This window comes from Callithrix jacchus, chromosome 10 (genome assembly GCF_049354715.1).
Source record: "Callithrix jacchus isolate 240 chromosome 10, calJac240_pri, whole genome shotgun sequence".
Classification (NCBI taxonomy): domain Eukaryota; kingdom Metazoa; phylum Chordata; class Mammalia; order Primates; family Cebidae; genus Callithrix; species Callithrix jacchus.
The window spans coordinates 43184407-43206691 of record NC_133511.1 but is presented as its reverse complement, the minus strand read 5'-3'; the positions used below and the strand labels follow the sequence as shown (position 1 = coordinate 43206691).

Below are 22285 nucleotides of genomic sequence, written 5' to 3'. Positions count from 1 at the left end.
TAGCAAAGACTTGGAACCAATCCAAATGCCCATCAATGATAGACTAGATAAAGAAAAGGTGGCACATATACACCATGGAATACTATGCACCCATAAAAAAGATGAGTTCATGTCCTTTGCAGGGACCTGGATGAAACTGGAAACCATCATTCTCAGCAAACTGACACAAGAACAGAAAACCAAACACCACATGTTCTCACTCTTAAGTGGGTGTTGAACAATGAGAACACATGGACACAGGGAGGGGAACATCACATGCTGGGGCGCATTGGGGGTTGGGAGACTAGGGGAGGGATAGCAGGTGGATGAAGGGGGCTAGGGGAGCGATAGCATCAGGAGAAATACCTAATGGAGGTGATGAGGTGAGAGATGGAGCAAATCACCATGGCATGTGTATACCTATGTAACAAACCTGCACATTCTGCAGATGTACCCCAGAACTTAAAGTATAATAATAAAAAAAAGAAAATGTGATATGATAGACCAGGTACCCTAAGAACAAGATAAATAGATTGCTGTGTTCTGGAAATCTCAATTTATACAGCTCTGGAGAGTGTTTTCTCATTGAGGTTTCTTGTGCATTCTCTGATTCTTCCTAGAATTTGGGTGTAGGTCAGTTGAAGACAGTGGAAGGACTCTCAGAATCCCAGTGCTGAAAAACATAAAAGCCCATTCCTAATATGACTCAGTTTTCTTATGCTAAGTCAGATATAAACTGTTTTCTTTTTCTCATAGATTGCCTTGGACATTTCCGACTGTTAGGTATGCCCACATGGAATAATCTCCCAAACTAGGAATTATACACATCTGAATTGCCTTTCATAGCCGCACATAACTGAGTTTAATTTACCATGGGCTTTTTAAGAGCAATAACTCTGTCTTGCTCCTAGGTTTACTTCTATTGTTTAGTGGAATGCTTGACAAAGGTACTTAATAAATATCTCTGGAATTAAATTTAGTTTTTTTATTTAACAAATACTTTTTTGAGTGTCTCCATCATGGGCATTTTGAAAGGCACTAAAGATAAAAACAGAAAAATAATACAATTTCTGCTCTCAAGGAGCTTATAACTGAACATGGAAAAAGACATATATTAATAATATACGTGAGGCAGAATGGAATAAATGCTTCAATAATGGTAAATTACAGGAAAGAGTAGAAAATATACATCTATTAGTCTATATTAGAAATTATTTCCCAAGGAAAAATTAATATATGGCATAAAGATGAATAAAATTTAGGTCTAAAATGTGAAGAGTATGTGTTTACCTTTTTCTAGTGCTAGGTAACTGATCTGGATTTTGATAAGTCAAATACTAGTTTATCTTCTTCTTTGTTAATTAAGTTAAAAATAGAAGTGAAAATATAAGACTTAGACTAGGTAGATGAGAATTTAAAGAATGTCTACTGCCTCAGATATGATTGTATATGAGCATAAAATTCCCTTTGAACTCTAGTTAGCCTCTCTCTTATATAGCATTCTCAAGTTGAACTCTCACCCATCATAACTCTATCTCCTTGGCGTATTGCTATCCCATGCTGTGAAAAGATAGGCACTTCAAAAGAAAGCACATTAGTTAAGCATCAATTGCAACTTAACGGGCCAAGGTATTTGAATGATACTCTACAATGACATTATAAATCTTTTCTTTAGACTGTTGGGGGAATATGCTACACCTCACTGAAAATGTCTGATGTGACTTTGATATTAATAATCCTTTCATAGAAGAATCAATTCAATAGAGAGATATATTTTGAGAACAAATAATCCAGAATGAAAGCAAAAATAGAATAATGTAATAGGCTCAATATTGGGGTAAACATAGTCTGTTGTGGAAAAGATATGACTTAGAGAGATAGAAAGAGGGAAGGGGAGAAAGAATGAGAATTAATATGAACACATGAATCACAAATGCTGTGTTATTTTTCTGTCTTCTTTATTAGATGCTCACATCATTCCATCTTCAATCAAGTGAATAGCAGGTGGCATTTTCATGTGGCTGAAAGAGACTAAATCAGCCAAGTGAGTAATAGTTAGCCATAAGCCTGGGCAGTTTACTCAGCTATGAAAAAACTGTGACTGCATAACTGGGTTTAAATATGATGCACTCGCCCCATTTTTCTCTCAGTTGTTTTATACAAGGTACCAATGTTAGCAAATGCACCAGGACTGGCAGAAGAAATGATTCAAAGAGGGACAGTGTAAGACTGCAAATTTAAAGGCACATAAAAGAAGCACTAACATTCTTCTATCACCTGATGCCTGTTTATGATGGCACACACTCTTGAAATTTATACATGACACTAGGCATTTAAAAGGAAAGTGTTATGAAAACAGAAATTTAGTAACTAAAATTTCTAATGAGATATTAATGATTAGCAGAAAATGTTTTACAAAATAAATAATTGGTTATAAGATGCAGAAAATAAATATAAAAGAGCTCTGAATATCTGAAGGGGGAAAAGTGCTTGATTTTTTAAAAATTCTTTTAATTTATATTCATTTATTTAACATGTTAATTTAGCATCTACAGATTACCAGGCACTAATCAGGCACTGGAGATTCCGCAGCAAACAACAGATTCAAATTTCTGTACTCAAAGGGTTTACATTCAGGTGGAGTCTTTGGGGAGGGTGAAGAAGGAGGATTCAAGAAGACATAAAAAAAATAAAGGAATTAAAATATAAAACATGTTAGATGAGTCAACACACTAGGGAGAAAAACAGTGGAGGGAAAGGAAAGGTAATAATGGAGAAAGGCCTGCAATTTAAATTATGGTAGTTGGGGTAGCTTCACTGAAAAAGAGACATTTGAGCAAAGACTAAGAGTAGGCTAGAGAATGAGCCATGTGGACATCTAGGAAAATAGCATTTTAGGTACAGGGGAAAACATATGCAAAGCCCTGAGGCGAAAGTGAGCTTGACGTATTTGAGGAGCAGCGAGGATGGTGTGGCTGGGGCAGTGAATAGTAGGGAGGGGAGTAAGAAATGAGCTCAGAGAACCAAGGGGAAGGACACACTTCCTAGGATTTCCTGGGCAGCTGTAAGGAATTCGCTTTTATTTTGCATGACACAGGAAGGTCTACTTCTGTGTTGAAGACAGATTATAGGGGACAAGAACAAGAGCAAGGAGATAAGTTAGGAAGTTGTTGATTAATCCAGATGAGAGACAGTGGTAGAAGTGGAGACCTGTGGTCAGATCTTTGATGTGTTTGGAACAGGGATATGGATGAAGTAGATATGGCATATGAGAGAAAAAAACGTACTTTTAAAAAATACCTATTGGAATGATGGTGCTGCCATTTACTTAGAAAGGGAAAACCAGAATAGAAGGAAGTTTCGATGAGGAGATCAGGACTACAGTTTTGAACGTGTGAGTTTGAGAAGCCCACTCGACCCACAAAGGGAGGCGTTAACACTATTTTTACTTGTACATGTTTATGTATAAATGTGGAGATCAGAAAGAACTCTGACCAGAATATTATCATTAGGTACTATTCAAAACAGTAATGTTGGCTAAAATCAACAAGGGAGTAAGTATAGAAAGAGAAGAGAAATTGTACAAAGGCTGAGATCTGAAGCGTTTTATAGAGGAAAGTGAGAAAGAACAAGCAGGAGTCTAACTGGAAGGAGCCAGTAAGGTAGGAAAAAAAAAAAAATCCGGGGAGTGCAGAATTAGGAAGCTGAGAGGAGAAAGCTTGTCTTATTTTCTTTCTCATGAAAAGGAGTCATCAGTGGTGTACCATGCCACTAATTGAAATTTCAAATGAAATGAAAATAGATTTAACCATTCAAATAAGCAAATTATAAATTATTTTCTGCCTTGAAAAAGAGTTGCATTGGAGGAATAGAAGGGAAAAGAGTGGGTTTGAGAAAAAAAAAAGAGGTGCCAAATTGGAAGAAAATAAGTATAGATCAGTCTTTCAAAGGATTTTGTCATATGAAGTCACAAAAATATAGAGTTAGCTAGAGGGAAAATGGAATCAAAAGAGAGGATTTTTTTTTTTTTTTTAATGAGGAGAGAGAAGCAGAAATTACAATGTGCTATGTGATGATGGAACTGGTAATGCAGGAGAATGAGGAAAAAGTGTATGGACAGTGGCCTCAAATAGGGAAGAAGAAATGGGATAGAACTAAAAAGTGAAAGTAGCGATCTTAGTTGGGATCTGGATCATTTACAGAAGCATAGGGCAAGCCATGGGAAGGCAGATTATATGGGTTGGGTAGATGCGATGTTAAAACTGTGGAAGTGAAATTGAAGATAAAATCATTAGTGAAGAGTCACTATGAGGAGAAGGTTTTAGAGATTTGTGAAGAAAGGGTATGAAATAAAGTAATTGTCTAGGAGCTGAGAGAGTACATTAGCGAAATGTAGCACAATTGCTTGACAGCAATATAATGCAGGCATGTGTCACTTAACAGTAGGGATAAGTTCTGGGAAATGTGTCAATAGGCAATTTCATCATTGTGCAATCATCTTAGAGTGTACTCACACAAACGTAGATGACAGAGCCTCTCACACATCTAGGCTATGTGGCATAGCCTATTGTTTCTAGGCTACAAACTTGTATGGCATGCTACTGCAATGAATACTGTAGACAATTGTAAGACAATCATATTTATATTTCTAAATACAGATAAGGTACAGTAGAGAATAAAAGATTTAGAAAGGTACAGTTAAAACCAATATAGTATAAAACATAAAAAATAATATAACTGTATAGGGCACTTACCATGAATGGAGCTTGTATGACTGGAAGTTGCCCTGGGTGAGTCAGTGTGTGAATGAATGGTGAGTGAATGTGAAGGCTGAGGACATTACTGAACACTACTACAGACTGTATAACTGCTGTAAACTTAAGCTAAATTAAATGTATAAAAAATTCTTTTATCAATAATTTAACTTACTGTATTTTTTCATTTTATAAACTTTTTAATTTTTTAAAACTTTCTTACTCTTTTGTAATAACACTTAGCTTAAAACACAAATATATCTTGGGGAGGTGGAGCAAAATGGCCAAATAGATGCCTCTAGCTACTTTCTTCCTGGCAGAAACAGATTGAACAACTATCGAAACAAAAAATCACCTTCATAAGAACCCAAAATCAACTGAATTATCACAGTACCTGGTTTTAACATCATATCAAGGCAAGAGGCACTGAAGAGAATAGGAAAGAAGGTCTTGAATCACCTACACTAGCCCTCCGCCATCCCTCTGCAGAAACCTGTTTCAACAAGCCCTGCCACGGTGGGCTAAAGCGTTCTGGGGTTCAAAGTAAACTTGAAAGGCAGTCTAGGCAACAAGGACTACAATTCCCGGGCAAGTCCTGGTGCTGTGCTAGTCTCAGAACCCGTGGACTTGGGTACATACAGCCTAATGAGACACCAGCTGAGGCATCCAAGGGACTGCTTGCATCCCTCCTCCCCCAACCCCAGGCAGAGAAGCTCACAGCTCTGGGAGACTCCCTTCTTTCTGCTTGAGGAGAGAAGAGTAAAGAGGACATTGCCTTGCAACTTGGAAAGCAGCTCAGCCACAATAGAATACAGCACCAGGCAGAGTCCAGAGGCCCCCTTTACCTGCCTTAGCTCCTCCATGACATTTCTAAGTGCACGCTGGGCCAGAACAGAACCAACTTTCTTCAAGGGAAGAATGCAGTCATTGAGAAGATTGATCCTTACTGAATACAGAGCCCTGGGGCTCTGAATAACGAGTAGCTAGGCAGTACTTTTTGTGAGCATTTGGTGAAATTCAGAGGCCTTCTGGCTTCAGGTGTGACTCAGAGCATTCCCAGCTGTAGTGGCTATGGGAAGAAACCCCTTCTGCTTGAGGAAAGCAGAGGGAAGAGTAAAGAGAACTTAGTCTTGTGGCTTGGGTACCAGCTCAGCCATGACGGGGAAGAGCACCAAGCAAGCTCCTAGGGTCATTGATTCTAGGCCTTGCCTCCTAGACAGCATTACTGGACCTTCCCAATGCCAGAGGGACGCCCACTGCCCTGAAGGGAGAGACCTAGGACTGGCGGCATCCACCACAAACTGACTGAAGAAGCCTTAGGCCTTGGGTGAACATTGGCAGTAGACAGGCAGTGGTAACTGCGGGCTTTAGGTGAGACCCAGTGCTGTACTTGCTTCTGGTCTGACCCATCATCGTCCCAGTGGTTGTGGCCAAGGGTGTGTTTGCATCACCCCTCTCCAACACCAGACAGCTAAGCACACACAGAGAGAAACTCTTTCTTTAAGGGAAAGTAAGGAAAGGACAACCAAGTTCTACCTGGTAATCCAGGGAGTTCTTTAAGAGTTTACTAAGGCCACCTAGGAGTCTGCAAGAGCTGCCAAATTACCCAGTTTGGGATGCCCCCTAAAGCAAATGAGGCTAGAGTGGTCAAAGACATACATCACAACACCCAAGTTACTTCAACTATCTAAAAAGCCATCCCAAAAAAGGATAGGTACAAACAAGCCCAGAGTATGAAGACTAAGATAAATATCTGACTCTTTGCATAAGTCTGTTTTTGCATTGCTATAAAGAAATACCTGGGACTGAATAATTATTATTTTTAAAGAGGTTTAGTTGGCTCATGATTCTTCAGGCTGTACAGGAAGCATGATGCTGGCATCTGCTTGGCTTCTGGAGAGGTGTCAAGAAACTTCCAATGATAGTGTCAGGCAAAAGGGGAGCAGGCACATTACATGGACAGAGAAGGAGCAAAGTAGGGAGAGGTGCTACACACATTTAAAGAACTGGATTTCATGAGAACGCCCTATCGTGAGGATAGCACCAAAGGTATTAAACCATTCATGAGCAATCTCTACTATGATTCAACCACCTCCCACCAGGCCCCACCTCCAACATTGGGGATCACAGTTTCACATGAGATTTGGACAGGAACACAGATACAAATCACATTATTCTGTCCCTTGTCCCTTCTCGTGTCCACAGATCCAAACCACATTACTCTGCCACGGCCCCAAATCTCTTGTCGTTCTTACATTTCAAAATGCAATCATGCTTTCCCACAACCCCCTCCAAAGGCTTAACTCATTCTAGTATTATCTCAAAAGTCCAAAGTCTCATCCAAAACAGGGCTAGTCCCTTCTTCCTGTGAGCCTGTAACATCAAAAACAACCTAGTTATTTCCAAGATACCATTGGGATGAAAATCAAGCACTACATATTATCACTCATAGGCAGGTGTTGAACAAGTAGAACACGTGGACACAGGGAGGGGAGTGTCACACATGGTGATAAGTTGAGGGGGACTAGGGTAGGGACAGCGGGGAATGGAGAGGGTCGGGGGGGATAATGTGGGGAGAAATAATGAATGTAGGTGATGCGGGGAGGAAGGCAAACCACCTTGCCATGTATGTACTTATGCAACAATCCTGCCTGATCTGCACATGTACCCCAGAACCTAAAGTACAATTAATAAAAGAAAGATACAATCTTGCATGATCTGCACATGTACCCCAGAACCTAAAGTACAATAATTAAAAAAAAAAAGATACAATGGAGATGTAGACACTGGGTAAATACTGCTGTTCCAAAAGGGAGAAATTGGCCAAAAGAAAGGAGCTATAGGCCCAATCAAATTAGAAACCCAGCAGCTCAGTCATTAAATCTTAAAGCTCCAAAATAATCTCCTTTAACTCCATGTTCCACATACAGGACATATTGGTGTAAGTCATCCCAATTAAAATAGCTTTTATCGAAAGACAGACAATAGCAAATAATGGTGAGGATGTGAAGAAAAGAGAACACTGTATGCTGATGGTAGGAATGTAAATTAGTACAACCGCTATATAGAACAATTTGGAGATTCCTCAAAATACAAAAAATAGAACTACCATATGATCCAGCAGTCCAAATCCTAGGTATACACTCCCCTAAATGGAAATCAATTTATTGAAGAGATGTCTGCACTTCCACATTTATTGTAGCACTATTCACAATAGTCAATATTTTTAAGCAATCTAAATATCTACCAACAAATGCATAAAGAAAATGGTATACATATACATAAGGGTGTATTATTTAGCCATAATAAGAATAAGATTTTGTAATTTGCAACATGGATGGAACTGAAGGTTCTTAAGTTAAATGAAATGTTCCAAGCATAAAAAGACAAACTTCACATGTTCTTACTCATTTGAGGAAGTTAAAAATATCAAAACAGTTGAACTAATGGAGATAGGGAATAAAATAGTAGTTCCCAGAGGCTGGGAAGGGTAGTGGGGTTGGGAGAAGTGGGGATAACTAACAGGTACAAATACATAATTAGGCAGACTAAGTAAGATATAGTATTTGATAATACAGCAGTGTCACCACAGTCAACAATAATTTATTGTACAGTTTAAAATAAACAAAAGAGTATAGTTGGATTGCTTGTAACACAAAGAAAGGATAAATTATTGAGGTGATGGATACCCCATCTACTCTGATATGATTATTATGTATTGTATGCCTATATCAAAATATATCTTGTACCCCACAAATATATACACCTATGTATCCACAAAAGTTATCACAAGCACAAAAAATTATATAGCTATACAAAAATAATTTCTTTATATTTTTATTCTATATACTTTTTCTGTGTTTAAAATTTATTATTTTACTTTTTGTTCTTTTTTTCTTTTTTGAGACAGAGTCTCACTCTGTCACCCAGGCTGGAGTCAGTGGTGTGATCTTGGCTCACTGCAACCTCCACCTCTGGGGTTCAAGCGATTCTCCTGCCACAGCCTCCAAAGCAGCTAGGACTACAGGCGTGCACCACCACACACAGCTAATATTTGTATTTTTAGTGGAGATGAGGTTTCACCATATTGGCCAGGTGCTCTCAAACTCCTAACTTCATGTACTCCCCAGATCGGCCTCCCAAAGTGCTGGGATTACAGGCGTGAAGCCACTGCGCCTGGCCCTATTATTTTACTTTTTAAACTTTGGTATAAACTAGGACTCAAGCCTACACATTAGTGTATTTTACTTTTTAAACTTTGGTACAAACTAGGCCCCAAGCCTACATGTTAGCGTAGGTCTACACAAAATTGGGATTATCAGTATCATTGTTCTCCACCTCCACATCTTGTTCCATGGAAACATATTGAGGGGCAATAATATGCATGGAACTGTCATCTCCAATGATAACAATGTGTTCTTCTGGAACACATCCTGAAGGACCTGCCTAAGGCTGTTTTACAGTTAGTTTTTTTTCACCCATAAGTAGAAGACGCACCCTTTAAAATAACCATTAAGAAGTATAGTATAGTAAATACATGTTATTAACATGGTTGTTTATTATCATTATCAAGTATTAAATATTGTCCATAGTTGTATGTGCTGTACTCTTATGTGACTGGCAGTGCAGTCGGTTTGTTTATAGTAGCACCACCACAAACGTGTGAGTAATGGATTGTGCTGCGATGTTATGATGGCTCGAACAGATGTCACTAAGCAATAGGAATTTTTTGACTCCATTACAATCTTATGTGATCACTGTCGTAAATGCAGTTTATTGTTGACTGAAGTGTTGTTATGTGGCATGTGACTGTAATGGTCTTCAGAATAAGATCATGATCATGAATGTGAAGAGATATTAGTGTGTGGTTGTGTTTTCTACCATGTTCAGCTGAGGAGGCACACTTGTGTAGTGTGGATCAAGAGATACATCTGCAGGATGGGTTTTTCTCAAGCAATTAAGGAGTGAAAGAAAAGTTAAGGAGTTTATGGCGTAGATAAGGAAATAACTTTAATGATGAACAATGGAATTTAAGGGGATTAAAATGAGAAGTGAATGTGGAATGAGATTTAGGGACAGTCAAAAAATATTGGGATCAATGAATAGCAGATTCCAGAAAGCTGGTATAAGAGAAAGTGCCAGTCAGTCAGGATCTAGAAGCTTATAGGCACAAAGAAGTGAGAACCAAGGGCTTGTAGATGTCAATTGAAGAAAGATGAGGTTCATAGATTTGGAAATGTGAGCTTTATTTCTCATAAAATTGTATAGCCTGCAAAGTGGCCATTCTGACAGGCTGGAAAGTGTTGCCTCTGACCAGAAGCCAGAGACAAACTCTTGGACGAATTTACGCTGAGCTTGGTGGTTGAACATACATATTCAGTAAGCTATAGGAGGAGTCATGAATATTTATTAAAGGTGAAATGTGCACATGCACAATTGGGCTTTATGCTCCTTTATGGGCCCCAGGTACAAAAAAATGGCAGATTTAGCATGATCCAAGGGTGCAGTTTTCAGCCTTCTAACATCAAACAGTGAAGTAGGGGACATGAAAACCCTTATTGCACATTGTCCGTAATCTGGCCAGAACCACTCCATGGTGGGTGGTCTCTTATTAGGGAAAAAAGGAGGTGTAGTGTCAGAAAGTTGGTGGATGTCAGTTGTGGAGTCTTCTGACAGGACTGGTTTCTGTTTAGGAAGAAAGACTAGTGGTGGTTAACAAGGGAGAGGCTGTAGGAGGACATGTCTGACCTCCTAACCCCTTTCAGGGCTGACCAAGTTTATTCTGGGATAACCATGGCCAAGAAATGACCCATTTATTTGGTTGGAGGGCTCAAAATTTCACTTTTATTTCTCACAGATAAGTATGATAAAAAGGAGTAGAGAGTGTTATGGTCTTATGGAGTAAGATTCAAAGTTTGTGGGATTTTAGGAAGAGTGGTTTGAAATTGACAATGAAGACCACGGAGCACATCTGTCTCCAGACTTTCCCCACTTGAAAAGGCTGACAAGGAAAAAAGTCCTCTAAGAAAAACTGGTTTCCATAAAAGTAAGAAAGCACAGGAAATATTTAGAGAAGAGGTTAAACATATACAGGATTTTTTTCTAATGACTAATAATGCGTGCCATTGGATATAGGGAGGGGATTTTTGGAAGCAGAAAGTGATGGGAGATAGGTTTTAAAAGAAGGTCCTATAATAACCTATGATTGGAGTAGAATGTGGTGATAGGTCTGCTTTGGGAGATAAAGGGTTTTTGTTGTTGTTTTTTGGTTTTAAAGTGACTCATGAAAATAGGGACAAAGGCATGATATAATTGATGTTAAACATCTCAAAACAATGTTAGGAATGCCAGGCCACGGTACTGAAGGGGAGCAGAAAAGAAGATCTCTCCAGGATGACATAGAATTACAGAGCTCACATTTGACTTCTGCTAAAACAAAATGTGGTGGTGCGGGCATGGGGTACTGCTTTACTTTGATTTCACAGAGTCCCAGGGGTCCCTCTTGAATATTGTTCTGATATAGATTCAGATGCATTTATAACTAGTCTGCTACATACGCATGTTATTGATATTTTCCTATCCACTTATTTGCCTTAGTAAATTCTAAACATTAAGTATAATAGATACATAATATCTCTACTAAATATTCAGTGGGACAAAATTATTGATGTTTTCATATATCTGCAATCTAGGATATAGTTTTAAAAGAATGGGATCAAAGTCACCAGTTTTCACCAAATGGTGACATGCAAAGATTGATTTGTGTCTGATGTGACGATTTACGCTCACATAAGAGAAGCCTCTACCAGTAATCTGTTATTCGTTACCATACCTGAGTTGCTCATCTCAGTCCAAAGAAAGTTATTATTTGGAGATGAAGGACCAGTAAGAAGGAACTGCATAGGGCAAAGAAAATAGGAAAAAAAAAAGCCTCTAAGACAGAGATGAATTCTCAAATCTTAGCTAACAAGAGGCTTATCTCACAACTTGTACAGCACAGCAGAGAGAGAGGGTTTTGAAACACATTGAAGACTGTTTTAACTTTTTGGAGCCTTGTTCACTCTTAGACTTGGAGAATCCCATGGCTTTAAATGTTCATTTTATCTTTAGAGATTAATCAGTAGGGGGGAATAACACATGCTGACAGATCATGTCTGTCTGACACATACTATCAAAACTTTGAACTTGGTAGTTGGCAGCAAAGTAATATCATAAAATGCCATCAGAATAAAGAACTCAACTCCCACACTAAATACTGGGGTAACCTAATGACTATAATTTTTACAGTAATAAAGTGAGATTCCTTTTTATAGTAGATGGTAATTTACAGAAGAGCACAGAAATTAGGTCTTTTTTATTATTGTATTCTTAAAGATTAGCACAGAGTCAAACAAAAGAAAAGAAGACAGTGAATATGAGATATCTATGCTATTCACAATATAAAGGTAGAGCTCCATGGTGCTATTCACATTGACTTCAATATGAATGATGCCCCCTAGAGTTCTACAAATTGGTGTATCTATGCTTTTCTTTGCTGAGTGAATTATATACCCTCTAACCTTTATTAAGTTCTTATTGTGTGCTAGGCATGTGCTAAGAACTGTACATTTAAGAGCCTACTTAGTCCTTATAAGAGAGACACTGAAGCAAATAACTTTTGTATGTTTGCCCAAAATCACGTAGTTGGGAAGTGAGAAGCCAAGACTTGCCGATCAGTGTGCAGCTGGTTTAGGTAGCTACAGATTCATTTATTACTGTTATCAGAGCTATGATATGACACTGACACATTTGTTTGTTCTCAGAGTAATTGTGTTCCAGCTGGGGGACAATTTAAACAATAAAAGAGAGATACAAGCCAAGTTTTCCAAAAGATATCAGTGCCAAAAAAGAGGAAGACAGTCCTTTTGGGGTTAGAATGATTGGATTAGTAGTTTCCGGAGAGAGATAACATGAATTTGGTTCTGGATGATACCTATGGACTGGGGAGACAGAAGGGTCCTAGAAGGTCTCAGTGTGGAAGAAACAGCTTGAGCAAAGGTAGAGTGGAGAGTAAGAGAGCGCCTTTATCAGATTAGAGGACAGTGTAGGAATTATGTCACGGGACATTTTTCTTAATGTTTTGGTGTCTTTTAGGTTATTTTTATTTGGGCAGAGGTAGCAATCAACTTCTCAACTTTTCTTGAGGCCTTCTTAAGTTTTGAATGCTGTACCACCAGATATTCCCACCCAGTTCTCCTCTCTATCTTAATTGGGAGAATGCAGGATAATCAGTTTTCCAGGGTAATGGGCTTGCAAAAATAAAAATTTTAAAAGTCATAGACAATTTTTTAAAAGAAAAATTGGAATGTAAATCAAGGGTCTTTGAAAATGCCTACAGTATACCTTGTATCTCTTCTTTCCAGGTCCCAGATAAGACATGGCTATATTTTTCACAGAGCTTTTTTCTGTAAGAGTATCAAAGGGAAAACATTACATATTCTTAGTTTCCTTCTGACTGACTGATCCACCAGGTGTCTAATTGCATCTAGAGGCTATTTTTTTGTTGTTCCATATAAATAGTTGAATATTTCTGGGGCTTGGATTAAGTGTGGGTTCTTGTATCTCTCTTTAAATAGAAAAGTTAAAATAGAAAATATTTAGAAAATGTTACTTTCCTTTTTCTCACCCCAGTTCCATTCACTGCAGTTCTTTTCTTAGTTTTAGATTTTCTTTTATAGTGGAGGGCTTTAATTCGAACCCCTGATTTTCTTTAGTGTTATAATTTAAACTAATAATAGCTAATACCTTTCTTCGAGTTTCTATAGCAGCCATTACAATGGTACCTACTGTCATTAATATTTAAGAGGGAACCATTAAAATTTGAGGTATGAGACAAATTGAAAATGTTAGCATTAATTGAACACCATTGTTAATGGCACCTTTGCCAATTCATGGTGAAGCCACTTGTATTGCTTCATTAGAGACAGAAACCTAAAAATACAGTGGTGGGAATAATTTCAATGGGCAACAGTCTGTCAAGTACAGTAATGTAACAAATGCTATTTCACTCTCAGTGTAAAACCCTGAAAACATTCAGAAGTATGAATATTGTATAAATTAAAATCTCCAACCTTCAGACATCTGAAAACTGTATAAGATTGCCAGTCTTGTAGTTTAAGAAGCTGAAAGGAAATGCTTAATCTATCAGTGTAGCTATTCCTCTAGTAAGCACATCATTAAACAAATACATAGAAAGGAAGAGGCTTACATACATAGATATTCTTTAAACCAGCAACATTCAAAATTTACTGCTTTTCATAGAAAAATAAGTTATAAGACTATTTTGGTATATTTCAAAGTTTTTAGAACTTCTTTCTAATATCCTTTATGTTCATGTAATTTATACAGTTGCTTCTTCAAGGTCAGTTGACACTATTGTTGTTGGCTTGGAAAGACTCTCCACATGTATGAAACAAAGGAGTTGGGTTTGACACATGTTGGTAGGAAAGTGGATGAAGAATATTGGTAGGATTATCCTGGAAATGCCTATCAAAACCACAGTGAGGTATCATATTACCCCAGTTAGAATGGTTATTATCAAAAAGATAACCAGTTAGGATGTAGAGAAAATGAAACTCTTATATAGTGGGTCTTGACTCAATGTTGTCCATTGGTTCTTGGGAACTGCGACTTGAAGCAAAATGATGTATAATGAAACGTTTTTACCATATTTAGGAAGAATGTGCAAACTCCAAACAGAGAATGGCCCAGCCAGGAATCAACTTATTTTTCCCCCCACCAATGTTATAATGAAGCGACCTTCAGCAAAATAACATTATTCAAGGTACTTTTGTACACTGTTGGTGGGAATGTGAGTTAGAATACCCATTATGAAAAACATGGAGGTTTCTCAACAAATGAAAAGTAGAACTACCATATGATCCCACTACTTGGTGTTTATCCAAATGAAGGGAAATTAATATATTGCAGGGATTTCTGCACCCCCATATTTACTAAAGCACTGTTCGCAATAGCCAAGATATGGAATCAACATAAGTATCCAACAACAGAATGGATAAAGAAAATGCAATATATATATATACACACCATGGAATACTGTTCAGGCATAAAAAGATGAAATCCTACTATCTGTGGCCACATGGATACACCTGGAGGACATTATGTTAAGTGAAATAAGTTAGGCACAGAAAATAAATACTGTGCATTCTCATTCATATGTGGAAGCTAAAAAATTAATTGAGTTCATAGGAGTAGGGAACAGAATTGTGGTTGTTAAAGATTGGGAAGAGGAACAGGGAAGGAAGGATAGAGAGAGGTTGGTTAATGGATACAAAATTACAGCTAGATATAAGTAATAAATTCTAGTATTTGATGGCACTGTAGGATGAATATAGTTAACAATTATTTGTTGTACATGTTCAAAAACCTAGAAGACAGGATTTTGAATGTTTCCAACACAAAGAAATGTTAAATGTTTGAGGTGATGAATATGCTGATTATCCTGATTTGATCATAATACATTGTATACATGTATTGAAATATTCTGCATCCTATAAATATATACAATCATTTTGGTTCAACTAAAAATAAAAGAAAAAACTCCAACAATAAACAAACAAAAAATAATATGTGTAGGAAAAATGACAGGAAAGAGATTCAGAATGACTTGGGTGGTTATTCTGGTGACCTTGGATGTCTACAGTCTTCCTGTCAGCACGCTTGAGTGTCAGAAAAATTTTACTTCAGACTCCAGCCATCTGTCCATTTCTTCCTTTTTATATTGGCCTCTAGTTTTGTCCTCTTTCTGGAGACACATGAGCTGAATTTCTCCAAGTCTATTGGATATCTCCATATTACTTCTATACTTAATATTCTCTACACAGAAATCTCCAACTTTTCCCCAAATCCTTTCCTTCTTCTCTTGTCCTTAACCTTGTTAATCACCATTCTCCTGGTTGATTGGCGTTGAGTATCTTTCTTACTCAGTTAAGTTCATATCATGAATATTCCCTGAATTCTCACTCAGACAATTAGATTGGAACACTAATCATGATGTGAAGATGAATTTAATAAAAATGATTGTATTTCAAAGATTAAATGCTTTTTATGACAGAACACGAGTGATTATTAAAATTACACAGCACAGCACTTTAAGAAAAAATTTTCAACATTGTAGGAAACACTGAAGAACAACCAGAGAGAAAAAAACAAATGTATATAAAAAGTTAACCCCAAATTAATTATTTTTGAAAATAACTAAAACTGCCTAAAAAAGAATTGGATGGCATGTCTTTAACCACTATATCAAAGGCAAGGGTGTGATGTCTGTATGGGCCACATTTAAAAGTGGAAGAAATGGAGATGGTTAAGCTTAAAATGTTTTCTTTTGAAGAAAGATTTATTGTAAACAATAGCATTTTATATAAAAATAAGATAAAGTTCTTTGTTTCTAGAAATTGTTTAGGGAGTGTCTCCTTTCTGCATTAAATTGGCACTACACACGGGTTAAAGGCATTAATTTTGGATGCAAACAGGTGGAACTGAGCCCTTAACCCTGTCCCTTACTAGCTCTATGACCTTAGATAATTTATTAACCCTCTCTAAACCTCATTATCTTCATCAGCAAACTAGTAATTATAATAATATCCACCTTATCAGATTTTTCTGAGGATTACATTAGGTAATGTGTATAAGATGCTAAACATAGTAAATAAGAATAAATACAAAATGAATATCATCTAGTTTTATTAAATCCAAATTTGGTAAAAAAAAATGTATAACGATAATGTAATACTTTAGTACAGGTATCAATTTAAAAGATAAACATATTTCTTGATTTTTCTCTAACTTATATTACTTAATGTCCAGAATTTATTCTGTGAGTGATAAAACCAGCAAAAAACAAAACCAAAACCAAAGAACAACTTCAGTACTACGGGATCATCCTTTATGTTCTTAGGAGTGCATCTACATTCTGGGGAGATTTATGTATGTCATGGTATCTGCCCAGACAATGGTTGCTTGGTCACCCACTTTACCCAACTCCACCTTTTAAATTTCTAGGCTCACAATAAAAGTGGCACTTTTTGCCTAGATAGCTTCACAGTTCGGCTCATGAGTAATTTTACTTCTTTTGTTCTATACCAGGAAGTGGGAAAACTTGGATCATACAATCATGTCTATGATCTTCCTGCTTCTCTGGGATTCTGAAATGAGGTATGTTTCTCTACTTTTCTGTTTTCTAAAATTGGAAATTTCTATAAAAGTTGTATGAAAATCATATTTTCAGTTAAATTAGGAGCCTTAGTCATCCTTTGCCCCACTGAAGCTTTGCAGGAGGGAGCCCCAGTGGCAGGTGGGGATTTCTCAGCCATAGTCACTTCAATAATCTCTTCATTCCCTTCCAACACACCCTCAACCCTCAACAAGAAAATATTTTCTGGTTTTTCACAGTTGTCCTTGCTGTTTTTCCATCGATTTTTCCTGTATTATTTTAATTGAAGGCAGAGATTTTAACTTATATTTATTTTCTTTCTTCTGTTTCTTTGTATCAGTAGGCATGCTGTTCTATGGTGAACAGAAGAGCAAGGGATAAACTAACCAAAACTGATACATAAATGTCAAAAAAAATAGGTATTTTCAGGGTATATAATAAATTTGACTTTTTTAACCTATAGAGTTCAGGGAAATTTTTAGGCAAATGTTATTAGCCATTGCTCATGTTTTTAACTCAGTTTTTAAGGATCATGAAGGAGTTTACCTATGTTAGGACCAGGAGTTAATCTATTAATTATCAGTGAGACTCTAATTGAGTCCTGTGTTTAATTTTTCATCCTATCATTGTTAGGGATAATTAGGAGATGGCTCAGAGCAGAACCTTAAAAAACAGTTCGAATTTTGCAAAATTGGTTCTTTACAAAAGGTTAAAATTATTTGACTTTTGGATAATAAAGTAGAAAGTTTTTGGAACAATCAGCTATTGATTTGCTTTTCTAGAGTATTTTGAATGAGATATACTGGGAGGAAACAAAAGTATTAACTAAAATGTGCCATGAGGTATCTAGGTTAAACATAAGAGGCCTTTTGGTTTATAGATGGAAGATATTGGAAAGTCTCACGTGACATTTTACTTTTCAGAGGCTCTATCCATAGCAAGTAAACATAACAAAATATCAACTGCTCTTAGTTCTGCAGAATTCATTCTTCATCTTCTAACATTTCAACATAGTATGCATACAACCACTCCCAGATTATAAAAGCATAAAAGTTCAGGATTCTTTTTATACAGTTCAAGGATTACAGTCTTTTGTATTTGTTTGTTCTTGTCTATGAGTCTGGTCTTAGAATGAATGTATGCTTTCTAAATGGTTGCTGCACTTGGTAAAGTATATTGTTTGTCCAAATAGAAATATTTTTCTGTCTGACTCATAAAAACTTTTTTAAAGTTTCATATGAAACTTATTCATATGAAAAAGAATTGGGAAATTATTTTTAAGAGTGCATAATGACAAAATGTTAATAGATTAACTTGAAATGTAGAGCAGTCTCAGAAGTGCTATAGGACTATTTAAATCTGATTTTTTTTCTGCCTCTCAAACAACATATTGATTGACTAAATGAGGTGAAAGAGAAAAAGAGTAAGTAGCAAAGAGGAATAATTTTATACTCCACTAAATAGAGATTTAGTTATGAAGGTAGAGATAGAGACACTAGGAGACATAGAAGACAATTCTTCAGGGTTATAGAAGAGCAGCAGTGGAAACATCTCTTCCTCCTGTTTGTTTCTGTTCTAGTTCTTAAAAGTTATGGTGGTGGAGCTAGTTTCCCTGGAATACAAAGTTGTGATGTATTTTTGCAGGTATACAACTGATTGAATGTGATTATCATTAAACTATTATTTACTTGCCTTCTCTGCGTCAATTGAGATAATCATGTGGTTTTTGTTTTTGGTTCTGTTTATGTGGTGAATTACGTTGATAGACTTGCGTATGTTGAACCAGCCTTGCATCCCCGGGATACTTTACGAAAGAAGACATATATGAGGCCAACAATCATATGAAAAAATGCTCATCGTCACTGGTCATCAGAGAGATGCAAATCAAAACCACATTGAGATACCATCTCACGCCAGTTAGAATGGCGATCATTAAAAAATCTGGAGACAACAGATGTTGGAGAGGATGTGGAGAAAAAGGAACACTTTTACACTGTTGGTGGGAGTGTAAATTAGTTCAACCATTGTGGAAGACAGTGTGGCGATTCCTCAAGGCCATAGAAATAGAAATTCCATTTGACCCAGCAATCCCATTACTGGGTATATATCCAAAAGACTATAAATCGTTCTACTATAAGGACACATGTACACGAATGTTCATTGCAGCACTGTTTACAATAGCAAAGACCTGGAATCAACCCAAATGCCCATTGATAATAGACTGGATTGGAAAAATGTGGCACATATACACCATGGAATATTATGCAGCAATCAGAAATGATGAGTTCGTGTCGTTTGTAGGGACATGGATGAATCTGGAAAACATCATCCTCAGCAAACTGACACAAGAACAGAAAATGAAACAGCGCATATTCTCACTCATAGGTGGGTGATGAAAAATGAGAACACATGGACACAGAAAGGGGAGTACTAAACACTGGGGTCTATTGGGGGGAAAAGGGGAGGGCCAGTGGGAGGGGGAGGTGGGGAGGGATAGCCTGGGGAGAAATGCCAAATGTGGGTGAAGGGGAGAAGAAAAGCAAAGCACACTGCCATGTGTGTACCTACGCAACTGTCTTGCATGCTCTGCTCATGTACCCCAAAACCTATAATCCAATAAAAAATTAAAAAAAAAAAAAAACTATTATTTAATTTCTTCTGATTGATATGACTGTCCTGTATGTTGAATAATTCAAAAACAGCTAAAGGTTAGACAACGTTTAAAGAAACACTTTAAGACCCTTTTTGAATCTAGTAAAAAGCATGGTAATGCAAAGGAGGTGATATGTTTTAGTCCAAAGGTCATTTGATTTTGAAGCAAACAGATTTGGATTTAAGATAGAGTTTTGATAGTTATTGGTGGCATGATTTAGGTTAAATATTATCTTTCCTATCTTTGAATATTTAATTCCTCATGTATAAACTTAGGACTTGTATCTTATTATGGATAATGATAATGTGTAAAACATCTGGGAGATTAGTAGGGGCTCTAATGGACAGAAATTGAGACAAAGCAGAATGGGGTGAAACTAAGAAGTGTCTTCCCATTAATATTAACTGAATAAATATTTTTACAGTGGGACTTAGTGCTACTTGATAAATGAAAGGTGAAATTTGATTGAAATGTATACATTTGTCTAAATGAAAGAGTTTTAAAAGCATTTTTAAATGTCTTGAGTTTAAACACAGTATAATTTTTTTAATGTTTTGAAAAAATGAAAAGATCAAAATAGATGGTGGACGGAGGATGGTGTCAATGGCCATCGCTACTGATGATGGGGACAGGCCGGGGTCCCAGTGGGGTCAGGACCGCCAGCTTCCCACCGTCCGGCCTAGCTACGTCGGTGAAAGCTGCTCATGAACTGGGAACAGCACATCAGCTGGATCATGGGCTTTCACAGGCCGGGGAGCGGCACGAAGAAGAAAATCAGACAAAACCAAAGCAGCAGGACAGTGAAAAACTGAAGTCCCTCAGCGTTCCTTCAGTGTCAAAGCCAGTAGTGCTGGGTGATTCGGTGAGTACAGGAACAACTGACCAGCAGGGTGGTGTGGTCGAGGTAAAGGGGACCCGGCTGGGAGACAAACTGGACTCTTTCATTAAACCCCCTGAGTGCAGTAATGAAGTCAGCCTTGAGCTCCGGCAGCGGAACAGAGGGGACCTGACAGCGGACACGGTCCACAGGGGTTCTTGTCATGGCCTAGAGCAGTATCTTTCCAGATCTGAAGAAGCAGTGAAGGTAAGGAAACGGCTGATTAATGAAAAACTCAATCAAGAGGGTGGAAGCACAACAGAAGAATTTGACTCTTATGAATATTTATATTGGTGGGATGTGCTCTTCTTGCTCTTGGAGTCAGAGCATTTGTTTGCAAATACTTGTCCATATTTCTCCATTTCTTACTTTACAACTTGTATACATGGGATTGTACAAATATTTTCCCAAGAGTGAAAAGAAGATAAAGACAACAATACTAACAGCTGAACTTCTATTATCGGGAATTCCTGCTGAAGTGATAAATCAATCAATGGATACCTGTGGCAAAACGGGCCAAGTCTTCACAGATCTCTGCGTCTACTTTTTCACCTTATCTTTTGTCATGAACTGCTTGATTACTGGGGCTCTGAAGTACCACGAAGGCTGCAGAACTGAGAAGGAGAAGCTTACAAAAAAAAATAGTCTTCTAAATTGCAATGTCTCTAAAAGAGAAAAATTGGTTTACACTTTCATGTAATTCTTTTACTTTAGGGGTTGTAAAACTACTTTATTAGAAATAGAATGGCAGATTCCCTGATTTAAAAGGGTTGAGTTTGTATTAGTACTGAAATGAAGAATACAGTACCAATGTCATTAATTGATTTTTCTTGTTTAATCAGAACCCCTATTCTGTACTTTTCCCTTAACTTCTCAGATATTCAATTCTTCTTTTGGGAGCTGAGCTTGTCCTTCTAGGAGAGCAGATTAATATGGTTTCAGCCAGCCCTAAAGACTCCTTCTTGTATTTGTGTCATTCTGTCCTGAGAAATGAAGCCATCTTAAAAATAAAATGAAAGAAACTGAATTGTCTAATGTTAGAAAAAAATGCTACGTGTTTGACAGTATAAGTGTCTCAAAATGTTCCTTCAGTTTATCTGTGAAAGAAACTATATACAACAAGCTACAATAATAGGGAAGTAATAGAAGAAATCAAGTTATATATATCTATATCCATCTGTATGTTGTGTGTATATATATCCTTAGTCATATTTTTGTGAAGGTTCTTAGAAGCGAGACAGTGGAGTTATGTTGAAATGAAAAATAATTGATATTTTAAGTTGTGTTACAAAAAAGCCCATAAGTAGCAAAGGATCTCACCTTCCTTTTTTCCTAATAGAAACCCAGTTTTAGTTTCTTCTTTTATCATTTCTCTCTTACATCTGATGATGTAAAAAAATACAAATTTTTGTAATTTCTGCACAAACCACACTGTTTCTTTGTTCAGCCATTTCTCCATGCTTTCCTGAGGTCTGTGCTTCTCTTTGCCCATCCCTTTCCCTTTCCTTATTCCTATGCCTCATCACTTCTTTCTTGGGCGCAGTAACTCTTACACATTCTGAAAGACCATGCCACAATCTGTACCTCCAGAGAAATCTGCTTTATCTTCTAATATTAAGATGGCCACCTAATTTATCATGCAAACTTGAACTCTTTTGAGAATGAAAAGGAACACAATGCATAATTATACTGGGAAAACAGATGTAAACCAGGATAATCCTGGCAAATACAAATACATCATCATCTTGCCTAAAATAGATTAGGTATTTTTAGAGAGAGAAATATTCCTTCCCACTCTAACATCCAAG

The 22285-nt window shown here is 37.1% G+C and overlaps 1 pseudogene; it reads left to right on the top strand.

The window, feature by feature from the left end:
- The first annotated feature begins 20289 nt into the window (after positions 1-20289).
- On the top strand, positions 20290-21095 carry LOC100403464 (guided entry of tail-anchored proteins factor CAMLG pseudogene; annotated as a pseudogene).
- The last annotated feature ends 1190 nt before the right edge of the window (positions 21096-22285 follow it).